Source organism: Beta vulgaris, chromosome 6 (assembly GCF_026745355.1).
Source record: "Beta vulgaris subsp. vulgaris cultivar EL10 chromosome 6, EL10.2, whole genome shotgun sequence".
Taxonomy (NCBI): domain Eukaryota; kingdom Viridiplantae; phylum Streptophyta; class Magnoliopsida; order Caryophyllales; family Amaranthaceae; genus Beta; species Beta vulgaris.
In genome coordinates, this window is record NC_079207.1 from 51,707,258 (window position 1) to 51,725,381 (window position 18,124).

The following is an 18,124-nucleotide window of genomic DNA, read 5'->3' on the forward strand; positions in this document are numbered from 1 at the left end:
CAAGTGAGCAGTGCGGGGGGAGGGGGATGCATAAATTGGCAAACTAAATGCACAGCATATGTAATATCAGGTCGAATCATAGTCAAGTACTGTAAAGCCCCAACCATACTGCGATACTTAATAGGATTTGATAAGAGATCGCCATCTGTAAGCGAAAGAGTAGTCCGACTAGGGAGAGGAGTGCGAACAGGTTTGACAGTGTACATATGATATTTGAGAAGAAGATCATAAACATACTTCTTATGACATAAAAATAAAACTTTGGTAGAGCAAATAGCCTGCACGCCTAAGAAATAGTGGAGATCACCTAAGTCTTTCATAGAAAACTCCGCAGACAAAAGAGAGACGAATTTGATGATCAAAGGAGCAGAGTTGCCAGTGACAATAATATCGTTAACATATAGAAGAAGATAGAGTATAAAATTGCCAGGACGAAAGATAAACATAAAAGTACCAGATTGAGAACAAAAGAAGCCTTGTTGGAGTAAAAAAACTACTGAAGCGAAGATACCAAGCACGAGAAGATTATTTTAAACATAGATGGCTTTCCCGAGTCGACAAATGTGATCCCAAAAATCAGGATGAATAAAACCTGCAGGTTATTTTATGTAAACCTCCATGTAAAAGGGCATTTTTAACATCTAATTGACGAATGACCCATTGATAGGAAATAGCTAAAGACAAAATCAACCGAATAGTAGTGGATCGAACAACATGGCTAAAAGTCTCTGAATAATCAATACCTTCCTGCTGACCAAACCCAAAAGCAACCAGACAAGCCTTAGGCCTAATCACATGACCCTATTCATCAGTTTTTATCATATAAATCCATTTAGTACTAACCAAAATCTTTGTAGCATGAAACGATACCAAATCCCATGTTTTGTTGACCACTATAGCATTAATCTCTTCCGCCATGGCTTGACGCCATTTTGGAATTTTATTAGCCTTAGAGAAACAAGTCGGAGCGTGTTCCTTTTCAAGAGTTGTCAAACTTATTATTGTTTTGGGTTTAAAAATACCATTTTCAGCATGAGTTTTCATGTCATGAGTATTATGTGAGGATGGGATGACAAAAACACCATGCGAAGGAGATGCCGACAAGGACTAGATAGGCAAGGGATAAGAGGAAGAGGGGACTGACGCAAGCTCGGGGGAGGGTCGAGGTGCGTTGGGCGGTGGCTGGCCAGCGTCCTCACCAGGAGCACGCAACAAGGATTATCGCAGCCCAGCGGGCGCTATGTTACCAGCGAGATGGCCAGTAGCAGGCGAGGAAGGAGTAGGCGAGCTATCTAGCGCTGGCTAGCCAGCGACCTGACCAGCAGCCAATGGCGAGTCAAGACAAGACCCATCTGCCGATGGATGCCGAGCGAGCGAGGCAGAAGGCAAGCGAGAGGGCTGCGAGGAAGACCAAGGAGGGAGGGGGACTCGAGGGGCTGGGCAAAAGCGACAGAGTCGCAAGGGGAGTCGGGGTAGTGCGGGATAGACGGGTCAAGGGTGCTAGGAGCTGGCTCATGAGGGCCAAGGGAGGGGGAGGTGTGGAGGAAACCGCGAGAGGAAATTGGAGAAGAGATGGATTCGTATCACTAAAGGAAAGAACGGACGAGGGTATAGACGACCCTAGCTCACAATAGGGAAACATCGACTCTAGAAATTTCACATTATGTCTCACATAGACACGATCGGACTTGGGCTCATAACAAAGATAGCGCTTGTAACCCGGAGCATAACCAAGGAAAACACAAGGGATGGACCGGGAAGTCAAATTGTTAAACGGTTTCGCAGAAAAATTTGGAAAACACGCACAGCCAAACACACGTAAGAACGAGTAATCAGGCGGCTTTGAAAACAATTTCTCAAAAGGGGACACACCATGCAAAACGGGAGTGGGCAAGCAATTGATAATGAAAGTAGCAGTGTACGCAACATCAACCCATAATTGACCAGGAAGCGATGATTCAATGAGCATCGTGTGAGATAGTTCAATTATATGTCGATGTTTGCGTTCAGCAACCACATTTTGTTGTTGAGTTTTGGGGAAAGATTTGCAAAAAGCAATACCACATTTTCGAAAATGAGCAAGGAGAGGTTCGTTATCAAATTCCCGGCCCCCATCACTTTGAAAATGCTTAATTTTGCAATCAAACAAATTCTCAACCAAATCTTGGAAATCTGTAAAACGATCATGCACTTCAGATTTGCGTTTTAAAGGATATATCCAAGTATAGCCGGAGAAATCATCAACAAAACAGACATAATATTTGAAACCAAGATTAGATAAATTAGTGGACTTTCATAAATCAGAATGAACTAATGCCAATGGTCTATCAAGAGTGTGTATTACACCCTTAAAAGGTAAGCGATGAGACTCGCCTAAACAACATGAAACACAATCAAACAAAGGACTAGTGGCATAAACAATGGCCTTATGTTGCTTGAGAGCACCTAAAACTTAATCACCACATGACCGAGACGACGATGCCAGGTAGGACCAGACGCAGAAAGAGACAAAAGGGCAAGTGGACTCCTAGGATGATGAGCGAGGGTGATGGGATAGACATTGCCTTGACTAGAAGCCTTGAGAAGCACCTCCCTGATCGATTGTCCTTAACAAAAACATGAGAACCATTAAAACTCACAGTACAACTTTTATCTTTATCCAACTTTTGAACTGACATTAAATTAAATTTAATATTAGGACAATGATAGACGAAGTTGAGAACTAAAGGTCGACTATGATTTTAAGGTGACAGTGCCAACATGTTTAATTGGGATTTAAGTACCATTTGCGACAACAGAAATTGGACCAGTATAAGTAGATTTATTAGATAAGATACCTGGATCTTTGGTCATGTGAGAAGATACTCCGAAATCAGGGAACCAAGTGGTTTCATTATGCTCACCAGTGGGAAGGCTTACAAGAGCGACATTCGATGTCTGAGCATAACGAGACGGACAAGAGACAACTGCGTGACCTGGATGAAAGCAAATTTGACAAACTATATTGATAGATGAAGAACCAAACACGCCCTCAATAGTGGGACTCCCTGCAGACTTATGATTAATATTGCAAGAAGTATAGGCTACTACAACACTTGTAGATGACAAAACAGAATTACATATAGTTGTACCTCCAGAGTTTTGTGTTTGGGTTGTGTCTGAGATTGCTTTGCACCCCCACCACGTCCTCTTCCTCGACCACCTCGCTGACGAACGCGACCTTTACCACCTCCATGACCGCCGTGTTGATTGTTACGGGAACTAGTGTGTGTGGAGGAGGAATCAGTCGAAGGAGAGACACAAGGAGGCCAGGGTTGTTGTGGCGAGGAGGGGAGATGTCCACGAGACATAAGAGGACCGGAGGCAGCAGCTCCGAGCGGAGACACCGCAACGTCGAAAAGTCAGCGCAGTGTGGGGTGTAATGGCGTCCACGAGAACCCGATGAAGGAGCCAAAGGTCGACACGCCTTGGGTTGGGTAGGGATAGGCAAGACCTGACGCGCCAACAAGAAGACATGGCTGCGGGTCAGAGACGAAGGAGAGTGGCCCAGTAGCGCTGGTGACGGAAGGCGCAGACACATCGATGGTGGACGGTGGCGGTGGTGGAATCACGACGGACGAGGAAGAGGAGCCTGAGCCGGCCATGTATGCAGCCACGAAGGGATCACACGAAAAAAAATTGAATGTGAAAGCGAGAGTAAATATCGAATAATTAGGGTTCAAAATTCTTGCTCTTGATACCATGTGAGAATAATGATACGGCTTACCCTAATGAGGGTGTCTGGGCTCATATATATATATATTATATATATAATATATATTATATATTATATATTATATATATATATATATATTATATATATTATTAATTAATTATCAATACAAAAGTACAATGACGAGGATACCCTTAATATCCTCTATTAATAATATCATGCTTGCTTGCTGTTATGTACAAAATATGGCAAGAAGTAACAATTCTTTATGGAATTTGCAAATACAATGTATCAATAGAGTTGTACAGGAAGTGCAGTGTATAGTGAAGTATAGAGTGAAGTATATAATACCCAACAAAATCAAAACCATTGATGTTCAACGGTTGGAAAGTTTGTTAATGTTGCATAGGCTGCTTAGCTCTGGCTCTTAGAGTCTTAGGATGTATTGTGTGATGCTTTAATAATCAAATCTTACTTAATTACCAAAGAAAAAGAGATGAAACATTTGATTCATACAATGTTGAGGATCTTTTTAATCTTTGATATATACTTCCTCTGCTTTTCTTTTTACTTGCATCATTCAAGTAATACACAAGATTTTAGAAAAGAAAATAGATAAAAATTGATTAAAAAAAAGGACCTTCACATGCTAGGAGAGATAATATATTGCCAAAAAAATTAATGTTGCAAGTAATAGGGAACTTTTTATAATAAAAAATATTGCAAGTAAAAAAATAAAAAAGAAATAACTAAAGAATTTTTTTGGAACATAACTAAGAGAGGATATTGTTTCATGATGTTTAGTACCAAAATTTTATAGGACTTGAAATTTTTTTGAAAAAATCATAACACAACAATTGCAATACAGTTTACGGTCAAGTTGTTCGTGCCGATTCCGCTACCATTTTCTAACCACATTTGAAACCATATTTTCAAATTGTGGTGGTGACGCACCATCAATAAAATAACAGATCCGTCACTGATCTTGCATGGATAAAAATGAGAGAGTATACTATAGACCTTTATTACACTCCTATAAAAAGTGAATCCAAAAGAAACACAAAAAGGCTTTCAACCTCGAGGAGTGTACACTAGGTGAAATGATTAAAATGTAGCAATTCTCCAACCACGAGCATTACAAGCAAAGATATTACTATTAATGTGCTCTGACCATATGAAAGCCCAATAAGCAAAAGCACCTGCCATACTCCAAGTAGTAGTACATAAGTTTCTACAAGCAAAATGAAGGGAACAAAAGGGATCAAAAGAAAGCAACGTACAATCGAAGTTTGAAAACGTGAAATCCCATGTTATGTGGTGGCCATTCTCTGCGTGTTACAGTGTGCTACGTTCATACTGATTACTGCTAAGGATTAAGCTATGATTATTAATTAGTGTATCTAAGTAGGGCCTAATTTGACTTAGGTCCTATATTTGAGGTATTACTCTATTACGTAATATAGAATCAGATTTATTTAATATATATTTTCAAAATAATAATTTACTATAATTTTGCTAATAGATGATTAATGATATGTATAGACTTATAGTTGAAGTTATTCATTTGCCAGTGTGATAGTCAAACTGGTGTAGTCATTTTGAAATATAGGAAATATATTAGAAGTTTCTCTCATCTAAAATTTCTAAAGAAAATGCTATACATATTATTGTGATTTCTTTTAAAAACTTATAGGCCTATTACATATTTGATTGGTCATACACTTTTTTTTTCTGTAGTTGCAATGTGCTGTAAATATACATTAACATAAACCAAAATAACAATTTACCTACTAAAGTTATATGCTAATCAAAGAAAATTAAAAAGGGCAAGAAAATATAATACAAAATTTAAAGCGTCGCAACTAATAATAACAGATTGAGATAGTATTATACGATCAAACTAGAATTATACTACTTTAATTAGACAATCATGATAACTTTCTCCAAAATTTTGAGAATAAGTATATGTGATATGATTACTTATTCGAACAAGTGTTAACAAGTTCATGTATAAACACGAGATATCAAAGGGTCAAGGATAGAGTTCACAACAAGTAAAAGTTCCTTCTTATTATATTTTTTTAGTGTATTTTGTTCACCATTGAATCGTTTGTTAATTAAATAGGTCGTATTTTTTTGAAAAAGTATAACTTGATTTCAACCACAAGACTTGCATTAATAACTTAAAGATCCAACAAAGAAAACCATTAACATCATGTATTCATGTCTATCAAAAGGGAATAGTATATATGTATTTCTCTCTCTTAAATCTTAAGAGTGGGGGATCATGATCATCTATTCTCCTGGCGTAGTTCATGTGAAAGAGTTGATGAGAAATCCCAAGGTGAGAGGGAATTGTAGTGTAGCAACTTGTACGTACTGTGTTTCAAAGGGGGCAACAGGGGCAAGGCAACAATATAAACATCATTGTCACATTGAGTAATGCTGCTCCAAATATAACACCCTCTCTCTCTTCCCTCATGATATTACAACACGAAAAGTAAATGAGAGCAGCTGCAGCAGCTCAGAAGCATGCTGAAGCTCTGATATCAATATGTTCTGACATCAAGGGACCTCACTTTCTAATTTCTTTTTTCTTTTCTTTTCTTTTTTCAGTGCTGCTTGTTGTTTTAACTGTTGTGGGAGTCATTCTTCAGATGGATATAAGCTGAAATTTTATTTTACCACGTAAAGAAAATTTTGCAAATATTAGAGGTATAACTTTAGATCATAAGAAGTAAAAGACATTGTTTATTTTATTTTATTTTTTTTTTTTTTTTTTTGACATCAAAGAAACTTACAGAAAGTAATAAGAAAAGACTACCCTACATTTACCCTATGTAAACGGCAGTGGTGTGCTATCTCGTGGGCTTGCTGCACCTGGCCCCTACTGACTTTTATAATGCGGCAGCTGTGAAGCCCAGTCGAAGCCTCGATAATGCCTGATAGAGTGTGGCTGATGGAGATGTCTGCTGGTGTGTTGGGTACCAAGTTCCTGACCAGCTGTTCAGAATCTGTGAGGAGCAATATACGGGAGAAGCTTGTTATCGTGATCCATCTTAGTGCGGAAAGACACGCCATGCTTTCTGTGTGTAGGGCCGAAGAAGCTTGCATAAAAGATCCGTGGCTGCGTATGTGGTGTCGATGGCAATGGGCAACCCAAGCGAAGCCTCCATGACCATTAAAGTGATCCCAGGACCCATCAATTCGGATAATAAGATCCGGTACCCCCATTTGACCATGTCTTAGATCTGTGGAAATGAAACCTGGGGGGTGAATGAGATTCGGTGCTGGAGGGGGATTGCCTATAAGGACATCATCAGCTATGTACCGCTCATGAAGCTGCCTGCTTTCCGAAAGATTGCTATTATAAGCATCCAGCATAGTTCTACCCTGACGAAAAATTTGGTCATTCCTAGTCTTCCATATTGCCCATAAAGTTCCAATGAATATTGGAACCCGAAGCCCCCTGTATCCATCTTCTTTGAGATATTTTTCGAGCCAGAAAACAATCCACGAAGCCAGCGACATTGCTTGATTTTCCGACGAAGAAATAGAAAGAGGGGAGCTCTCCCAGGCCTCCATAGCCATTGGGCAGAACCTGAAAATGTGCTGGTCATCTTCATTATCATCTAAACACATTGAGCAATGTGTGGTATTGATGATAATAGAAGTATAACTTTATTTGTTTGATTTTTTTTGATTTCCCTCAGTCCAATATTAATCATCAAACCATGTTGGAACATACTATTTGGAAAATGAAAAACTAAAGAGCACAAAAAAGAAGAATTAGGTGGGTAGATGTCCAACCTATTTAGAGAGAAAAGAACTCAAGAAATTGTTGTCAGGTATATAACAAGTAAATCGTGACAACCCAAAATAGAAACTGTTGTTGTGGGAAATATGGGGAGAAGAAGCTATATATCAGAGAGTATATTGTATTCGTATTGATGTAAAACTTATTTCTTACACTGGTATTTATAAGCAAAAATTCTACTGTTTACCATTACATATTCAACATTTCCTGCACGGAAGAAAACTTTTCCTAACATGCATTAAATGCATGTCAGGACATTCACCATACTTAAATAGTGGAATTTACCATTCCACTGTTTCGCAACACTCCCCCTTGAATGTCCATTGATAACTCATAATAGATGTTGTTTCATTAAGAACCTTGTTAAGAAAAACCCTGTGGGAAAGATCCATAACTAGGGAAAAGAGTACAATTGTTATGTATCCTTATATGCTTAAAATTAACCGCCTCATTAAAAACCTTGCCAGGAAAAACCCGGTGGGATAAAAACCTGATCGAAGGAAAAAGAGTGCAGTGCATATAATACTCCCCCTAAATTTAGCATACATCACGAAGATGACGCATTCCAATTTTTCGGACTAATTCTTCAAATTTCTTCGCTGGAAGGGATTTGGTGAATAAATTTGCAAGATTCTCACATGATTGGATTTGTCGGATGTTTATAGTCCCTTCCTTTTGGAGGTCATGAGTGAAGAAGAGCTTTGGTGATAAATGTTTAGTTCTGTCTCCTTTGATGTACCCTTCGCTTACTTGGGTGATGCATGTAGTATTGTCTTCGTAGATGATGGATTTGTTGTTATTGTTTTCATCCCACATTCTTCTTGGATATTCTTAATCATTGACCTTAGCCATACACATTCCCTTCTAGCTTCATAAAGAGCTATTAATTCTGCATGATTTGATGATGTGCCCGTCAAAGTCTGCTTCGTGGATTTTCAAGATATTGCAATACCTCCATAAGTGAATAGATATCCAGATTGGGACTTCGCCTTTTGTGGGTCTGATAGGTAGCCAACAACTGCATATCCTATGAGTGACGCATTTGGTCTCGAATGATAGAATAATCCGAGATGTTGTGTTCCTCGAAGATAACGTAATAAGTGTTTGACTCCATTCCAATGTCTCTTTGTTGGTGCATTGTTGTATCTAGCTAACAAGTTTACTGAAAAAGCTATGTCAGGTCGAGTATTATTAGCCAAGTACATTAAGGCACTAATTGCACTTAGATATGGTACTTTAGGGCCAAGAATTTCTTCGTTTTCTTCTCGTGGTCTGAATGGATCATCTTTCTCATTCAAGGAACGCACTACCATTGGAGAACTTATTGTGTGGGCTTTGTCCATGAAAAAACGTTTCAGAATTTTTTCTGTATAGTTTGATTGATGGATAAAATCCCATTTCTTAGATGTTCCATTTGCAGGTCAAGGCAAAATTTTGTCTTCCCGAGATCTTTCATCTCAAATTCTTTCATCAAGTACTTTGCAGTCGCTTCAAGTTCTCTAGGAGTTCGATACTGTTCAAATCATCCACATATACAACAATGATGGCGAATCCTGAGTTAGATCGCTTAATGAAAACACAGGGACTGATTTGATTATTTTTGAATCCTTCTTTCAATAGGTATTCACTAAGACGATTATACCACATTCTTCCAGACTGTTTTAACCCATAGAGTGATTTTTTCAATTTTATTGAAAACATCTCTTTGGGCATGTGATTTTCTGGTAGTTTTAGTCCATCGAGAACTTTCATATAAATATGCGTGTCAAGTGAGCCATATAAATATGCGGTAACTACATCCATCAATCTCATTTGCAATTCTTTCGAAACTGATAAACTTACCAGAAATCTTAGTGTAGTTGCATCGACTACTAGAGAATATGTCTCATCATAATCAATCCCTGACATTTGCGAGAAGCCTTGGGCTACTAATCTTGCTTTATATCTAGTAACCTCATTTTTCTCATTTCATTTTCTCACGAATACCCATTTGTACCCAACTAGTTTTACACCTTTTGGTATTTGGGTTATTTGACCGAATACTTCACGCTTTTCAAGTGATTTCAATTCTGCTTGAATTGCTTCTTTCCCATTTGGTCAATCTTTCAATTCATTACTTTACTGTTCAAAATATTAATTTATATTATATATCAACAAGCGAAGGTAGTTTATGCCCATTATAGCCATCTTTAGTGTAGTATTTGAGTGTCTAGTTCATGAGCCATCGACAGAATGAGAGAGGACGAATGTCCTAGACTAAACATTGAGTTGGTTGAGATCCCATGCTTTGTTTGCCAGCGGACAAAAGTGAAAGAGGTGCTAGACAGTCCTAATGGCTATAAAGACAAATAGGACAATTGTCACAAGGACTTATGTGACGCTTGAAGTGATTATGTGTGGTTGCTAAGCCGTTGTGCCAAAGCTTTCATAAAAAAATTCTTCCATAAAAAAATCTTCCATTTAGACATGATGTTCAAATTCCAAACGATGCGAAAGAATTTCGTATCTCTTGGTGTAGTATTTGAGTGTCCAGTTTACTTTCCTTTAGCTCCATTTATATTGAGCATTGTCTCCATTGCAGATTATACTATGATACTCCATTGAAAATATTCGATAACATGAGTAAAAATAGAAAAAAATTACCTTAATTAGAACTGAATTTAACAAGATACAAATGATTATTGTGTTTGTTAGTAGTACAAAGACTACAAAGACAATTAAGGAACAAATCTTTAATTTAAAAAGGCAAAGAAATTAAACTAACAATAAGAAATGAAGGTAATTTGATTAAATTAATTCATTACTTTATTGTTCAAAATATTAATTTATATTATATGAACATATATTTTATTAACAAAATTGATAATGTCGTAATTTTTTTGTAAAGAAAAGAAGTTGAAGTAAAATATTTTCATTTTGTTGCAAATGGAGAAGAGAATTAGGTTTACATTTTTTACGGGAGGTTTTGGCTTCCAAGTGTCGTGGACTTCAGCAAGTATATATTAGTACTTTTATAAGGAAGTCAATACCATTTCAAACGGAATTGGTATAATTTAGACATATTTTGGTAGAAACAATTGTATTATTATTATCTAATCTTCTACCAAATAAACAACGTTTATTACCAATTTCACACTTCCAAGTAGCAATTTAACACTTTTTAGTACCCTATAGTACAAATCATTCGCAAAACTGATATCATCAGAGTAAATTTTGGTACGATATTTCATCTGTTCATTTTTAGTTGATTTTATATCTTTTATCATATTTGTTAATGAATAACTTCAAGCATTTATATCTTCAATCATCCATAAACAAAAACAATAGGAAGTTGCAAGATATGTTCACTAGTAGAAAAAGGACGATTTGCATCCCCCCAAATACGTCGCACTAAAACGGAGACGACGCAAAAACATAATTTGCGTCGCATGGGAGCCAGGGTGCGACACAAAACAACCCCTATCTGCGTCGTACGTCATGTGGGTACGTTGCAAAAGGTTGATTTGCGTCGGATGAAAAGGTCCATGCGACACAGATGTATTGGCGAATTTATGATCAAAATAACAAAAAAAAAAAACGATGTTGCGTAGCATAGGCTGGAAGTGCGACGCAGATGGGCTCATAACATAAAAGGCCCATTTCATCCGTTCACTCTCACTTTACCTCTAAAAAAAACCCTAGATCTCCACCCCTCACTTTCTCACTCAGCAGCCTTCACTCTCCATTTTCCATTCACTCTCAACAGCCTTCACTCTCCATTTTCTCCTTCAATCTCTCCATTTTCTCCTTCAATCTCTCCATTTTCTCCTTCAATCTCTCCATTTTCTCCTTCACTTTAAATCTAACCCTAGATCCGTTCGTTCTCTTATGCCTCCCCATCTCCCTTATTCCCTCCGCCTCTCAAACTCGAGAATTGGGGACAACGAAAGCCATGAAGCAACGGAGGAACCATGTACGGATGCTGCGATGGTGATCTTCAATGTCTTCTACGATCTTCAATGGTGATTTCTTTGATTTTCTAAATTCTCTCTCTTCAGTATTTCCCCTGCAACACAGTCTCACACTCTTTTTTTTCTTCAAACAATCTCAATTTTGTCAAAGAATAATTTTGTTGGTTTTGATCTGGATTCGAGATTTGGTGTGAGTTTCAGTCGTTGTTGGTTTTGATCTGGATTCTAGATTTGGTGTGGTTTTCGTAGTCGTAATAAGCTTTGCAAAAGCTAAAACCGAGCATCAATTTTCCGGTGAGAAGGAGACACAAGCAGCAATCACAAGGTTCTTGTTGTTATTCTGCAACTTATCTTCGTTTTCTATTTTTTGATTTTCTGCAATTCAACTTTGCACAGTTACAAGTTGATTCTAAGTAGTATATGTAATTTTGTAATTTTCCCTTTTATGATTTTTATGTAATTTTCTTTTTTGATTTTATGTAATTCTCTCTTTTTAATTTTATGTAATAATGTATTTTTTGTTTGGACACGACGTAGTGCAATGCATACTGTAATTTAAGCTTTTCATTTTGTTTGTTTGAGATCTTGATGTTTGAAGAACGAACGCAGACATTTTTTTTTTTGAATAAAAAAGACATGATTTGCGTCGCACATAGTTACATATGCGACGCAAATTCATTTTTTTAACAAAAAAATACATGATTTGCGTCGCACATAGTAATTCATGCGACACAAATAGCTTAAAAATGGCCACGGTTCACGGGTAATGTCCGTCGGACCTCACGTAAGTCCAACGCAAAATAGCTCTTCATCTGCGTTGTTTCCTCATCCGATGTAGATCTTGTCTCGCGATTTGCGTCGAGACCTATGCCGTCGGACCATTATCCGACGCAAATGAAGGTCCCAGGTCTGACGCAAATCGATGATTCTGTACAAGTGGTTCAAAAAATACAATGGTACAGAATTTGGTAAGATCCTACATAATTATTTTCTTTTCTCAAGTATGTGTTACAAAAGTTGTTAATCAAAGTAGAGTATGTGGATAATGTTTAAATCCAATGCAAATCATAGATGAAGTATATTATTGGTACACTTTCTAGTTGAAGTCCCAAACGAATAATTGTCGGTACCACATTGTTATATATGTACGTACATGTTTGTCAATGGTTTACTTTAGCTATCAATATCTTTAATTTTGTGCGACTATATTTTTTCTGGACTTCCTTTCGAGAATCCATGGTAAGAAGAATTTCTTTTGGGCTGTCCTTGCACAGGTTCGCTCACCCAAAGGCCCAACAAGCCTCAACCCCTCCCCCACCCCATAACATTGAAATTGGTTCCACCAAGATTTAAACATTGGCTTCCATAAGAAGCTATACTGTTGGAACAAGGGTCCTTGGTGTGTGTGTGTGTGTGTAGGTGTCACCGGATTGTCTGTGTGTGTCGTTGAATTGTGTGCGTGCGTGTGTCACCGGATTTTGTGCGTATGTGTGTCGCCGGATTATACGCTTTTTAGTACCCAAAACAAGTTGGACTCTCACTAATGAGTTGGTTTTATAAGAGACCAACTCTTAATTTAAATTTAGGCAACATCGAAACTCCAAATATAATGACTAATTTAATCTAATTATTGACTAGTTTAATTTATTTAATGACCAGTGTAAGCCATTTAGTGATTAGTTCAATCCATTTAGTGACTAGTATAAGCCATTTGATGTCTAGTTTAATCCACTCTCGCTCGTAAGTCTGTCGATCGGGTTTGTTTTTTAAAATTGTTTGTTGTATTTTGAGATTTAAAGGGAAACAAAACAAGGAGAGGAGAATATACAACTATTTGATGCGAGATGTCTAAGCAAAATGTTGGGTTAGAGTGAGATGGAATGTACATGTTGGGAGAATGCATGCTTGAATTTGCCTATTTTATGTTAAAATTAGACCGTCTATTCTAATAATTTTTGCCCACTAATAGAGATAAAGAGTTCCTCAATTTGATTATACATTTACTGAGTTTATTAAGCCTAATGGCTGAAGCATCAATCTTAACAAACCACTATATGAATCCATCTATAACTTTTCTTTGGTTCAAATTGTTACTAAATGAATTTACTTCTAATTGCCCTTTTTACACTATATCTTAATTTTGTTGTACTTTGAACAAAAATCTTTATGCATACTTTATTCGTCTCTAAAAGTATTTAAATATTTTGTTTGAAACATGCAACTTTTACACTAGTGGAAAAAAACACAGCCCTTAATAATGAAGGGTTGCGGTTAGCCCAAAAAGGTACCCCTTCGTATACGAAGGGTTGCGGTCAATGCAAAAACTGCAACCCTTTTAGTGAAGGGTTGCGGTTAGTCGAAAACCGCAGCCCTATAAGTAATAAAGGGCTGCGATTTTTGGGCTAACCGCAACCTTTTATGGGCTTTTTTTAAAATTTTATTTTGAAAGGAATTCAATAGGCACGGGGTGGGCTTAAAATGTTAAGCGCGCAACTAGGGTTTCCTCCTTCTCACAATAATCTGCTTCCCTCATTCTCTCTCCTCCCTCACAATCTCCCTCCTTCGCCGTTCGTCTCCTCACCACCACAAACCCGTCAGAACTCTCATTCTCCTCTCCTCCTTCGACGTTCTCACAATAATCTCATTCTTCTCTCCCTCAACATTGTCGCACAAAGAGGGGAGCACCACAACTTCGCGCATCCTCTCTCTCTCTCTCTCTCACTCGTCTGAAATTTCCCGCATCATCTTTGACGACGACGAAGATCAGCGACAACTTTTCTCTCTCCTCTATCTTCTCTTTCTCTCTCCTCTGTACTTTCCGACGAACCACTACTTCGACGATGAAACATCAACTCCAAAGATTCGAAGGCGTTGTTTTCGCTGCTAAATTCAGAATTTCGATGAAGTTATGGCGGATTTCAACTCTAAAAACTCCTACATATCTTCATATCTGGGCACTTTTGTTTCATATTTTTTATTTTTTATTTTTAATTTCGTGTTTTGTAATTAATCTTCAAATGTGGGCTTTTTAACTTTGTTTCGATTTTTTTTATATTTTCATTTTAATTTGTGGAGTTAATTTGATGTTGTTTATTTGTTCTTGAGTCATGAATTTACAATTTCTTTCTGTAGTATCTTAGTGTAGGTTTAGATATGAAAAGAGTAAGAGACCTTGAAAATCGGTCGAAAAATCGCATAAAGCAAACTGAATTACTGCATGCAATAAACCATAAAAACATTTGGGAACTGCTACATCCTTTTCATTTTTACTTGTAACTTTTTTTTTTTTTTGATAAGGAGAAAAAACCTAGGCTAGCCCATAACACAAGACCAACCTAAAGCATCCTTTCGAATGATAGAATTTTTTACTTATAACTGTTGACATTGTTTATTTTTTTTCTAGAATATGCGATGGTGTTGATGCTTAAATAAAACAATATACACTCAGTAACTTTTTTTTGGATACATTTAGAACTATAAAATGCAAAAACAAAAAAAAATTATATTTTTTGTGTGACAACGGTTGCGGGCTTTAGCAAAAATCGCAGCCCTTTGTACAAGGAAGGGTTGTGGTTTAGGCCCAAAACTGCAACCCTTCCATATTGGAAGGAACGTGGTTTTGGGCCTAAACTACAACCCTTGGTAGTGAAGGGTTGCGGTCAAAAACTGCAGCCCTTCATTTTTGGCGAAGGGCTGCTACAACAAGGACTGCTAGCCAAAAACGCAACCCTTGCATTTTTTTTTACTAGTGTTAGGATTGCAATAAGTATTTAATACATTTTGCTAGAATAATATTAGTTCAGAAAATTATGACATAATCACACTTCTATCATTCTAATAATGCTTTTCATTGTTTAATATTTTTATTTTTAATTTCTTATATGTAAGCTTAAGGGATAGATATATCATTTTTCAATTGTTTATTCCTAAAACAAATATTTTATTTCCTTTTCTGTTGAGATGATCTACATATAATATTCCTTTTTTTAGTGAAATAAAAAATATCACTAATAATAAGCCATACCGCCTTTAAAATATAATTAAAATACGAATTGAGAAAATCATAACAATATTGTTCAAAATGGAACCAATTGAGAGAGAGGTGGTAGCTCATTGGAGTAATACCCCGAATTCCATGACATTGCCTAGGGTTAGAATCCTAATTCCACCCATATGTTAGGGCATTTACTTGTGGGTTGTTAGCCTTGTACCCAGCCTCCGAGCTGGTGTACCCAGCAGACTAGTAGCCTAGCAGTTGATCTTCGTACCAATTATCTTAACTAATCAAAAGAATGAAACCAATTAATTTTAAGCATAATCGAGCACAACTTCAACTCCACCGCTTCAAGCTTGATGCGAGCAATTTATTTCGATGTCTTTTCATCTTTCAAAGTGGATACCCTCACAATCTGATTATATGATATGATTGTTCCAAGGGACAAATTGATTAAAAAACCAAAACCCTCATAGATGCATATCATCTTCCAAATTATTAACACCGTGAAAATTAAACAAGAAAACTCAAGCAAAGATGAGAAGCAATCCACCAAAAAGGGGAAGAAAAACTCTCACAGATAGATGGAGACAAAAAAACCAAAGTAAGTGGTAAAGAATAAAATCAACCTAAAAAGTGAGGAAAATGGTCCAAAATAGTCTAATTTTCGAAGAAATTAGACTGTTTTTGTCTAAGAGGTCAAGAAAATTAAAAAAACCTCGAAAGATAATTGGAGATGGAGATAAGAGAGGAGGCGGCTTCGCATACAATATTACTTTACCACTGAAGTAAAACTGTGATATGAAAGTAGCAGATGTGAATTGAATTGAAACAAGTTGAACTGAACTGAAATTGTGCCCAAAAGAACAAGGCCTTAGATTGTTTGTTGTTTGTACCTATCCCTCTTCTCTTTTAGGTTCATCCCCTTAGTTAATTTTAATCTAAGTACAATTTTCTTTTGTAGCCTTGTTGTTTTTTTTATGGGGTTTTGCTATTCAACGCCCTAGAATTTCTTAGAGAGACCTAAATACGTATTTTATACTGTATTTCTATACATTTTCATTGCTTTTCCCTCTTTTTCCCCTTCCCCTTTCTCTTCCACCACCACAACTGATGTCGCAGCCGCCACCACCAACCCTTCTCTCACTTTCCCTTCCCTTTTTACATTAAATTCGATGATTTTTTTAAAAAAGAAAGGCATCTGCCATGGACGCTCGACCACGGGCATAGGCGTATGTGACAAGACTTCTACCACAAGTATAGGCATCTCTCATGGACACTGTTGGAGTACAAGGTGACACTCAAGAAATGGGGGGTTGAATTGAGTGACAAAATCTAATCGATTTTCGCAAAAACATTCTTATGGCACAGTTACACTGTGTTATTCACTCATAAACTCTCCGATTGATGTTTTTGATCAAACTAAATTATCATAACACAAAAACAATGAAATCAAATAATAAGACATAGGAATTTAACGTGGTTCAGTCTCACCTTTGAGATCTACGTCCACACAAACTACTCTTTTATTATTTGAATCTTAAAATACCAAACTCTTGATACAATATGATTCTCCACTACTAACTCTAGTAGTGATCCCCAACACTTAACCCTAATTGTTGCTACTCTCTATAATGTGAGAATTACATAAATAATGACTCCTCAAAAGTGTGCTTCTTATTTTAGTAAATAGATGGATCGTTACAATTGTTGTTTAGATACCTTAACTTACTAGAACTCTGTGACGTACACTGTGCTATGGGAATCCATTTTGATCTCTCAAAATTTATCAAAAACCAAATCTAAAAACGTGAGTTGCTCTTCTGATTTTTATACCTTATATAACTTATCAACTGAATAAAAATTATTCTCCAAGATATGATTATCTTCTTGAATAATTTTTATTCTTAAAACTAAGGGATAAAATCTTTTCCTTTCCAAAATTAAATTTTATCTTTTATAAAAACTATTTTTTTTCTTTCCTTATAAGATAAGGATTCCTCCATATCTTATGTCAACTATTAATCAGATTTTAAATCAATTTTTATCCAAAAATCTTTATGAAAATGTTTTTCTTTAATTTTCTTTTTCTTAAAACTCTTGTTTTTCTTTTTTCGAAAATCTTTATCAAAATCTTTTTTCTTAAAACTCAGATTTTTCAAAGCTCTTTTTTTTTCCGAAAATATTTTTAAAGAAACGTTTCTTTAAAATTAGTTTTTACAAAACTCTTTATCCAAAAATTTTTATAAAAATATTTTCCTTTCAAACCTAATTTTCGAAATTAGAAACTCCCTTTTTTATATAGAAACATGAAATTAATATAATTACCTATTTTCTTAACTCAAGAAAATAGTTAATCATCCTAATTTCATATTTCTAGTTTAGCACAAAATTCCAATAAGTTAATTACATTGCATAAACAATGACTAAGAATAATATAAGTAGACCTAAGCTTTCATATCTTTATGTTCTTGAGTTTTCATGAACATCCAATCTAGATAACTTTCTTAGATCACTGGTACATACATACATGTTATAGCACAAAGTATTTATCATCATCAAAATAACAATGACTTAGAGTCACAACAGATACATATATCGGTGCTGGGGAGTCCATGACATACACCTTTATTTATTTTTTTAAAAAAACA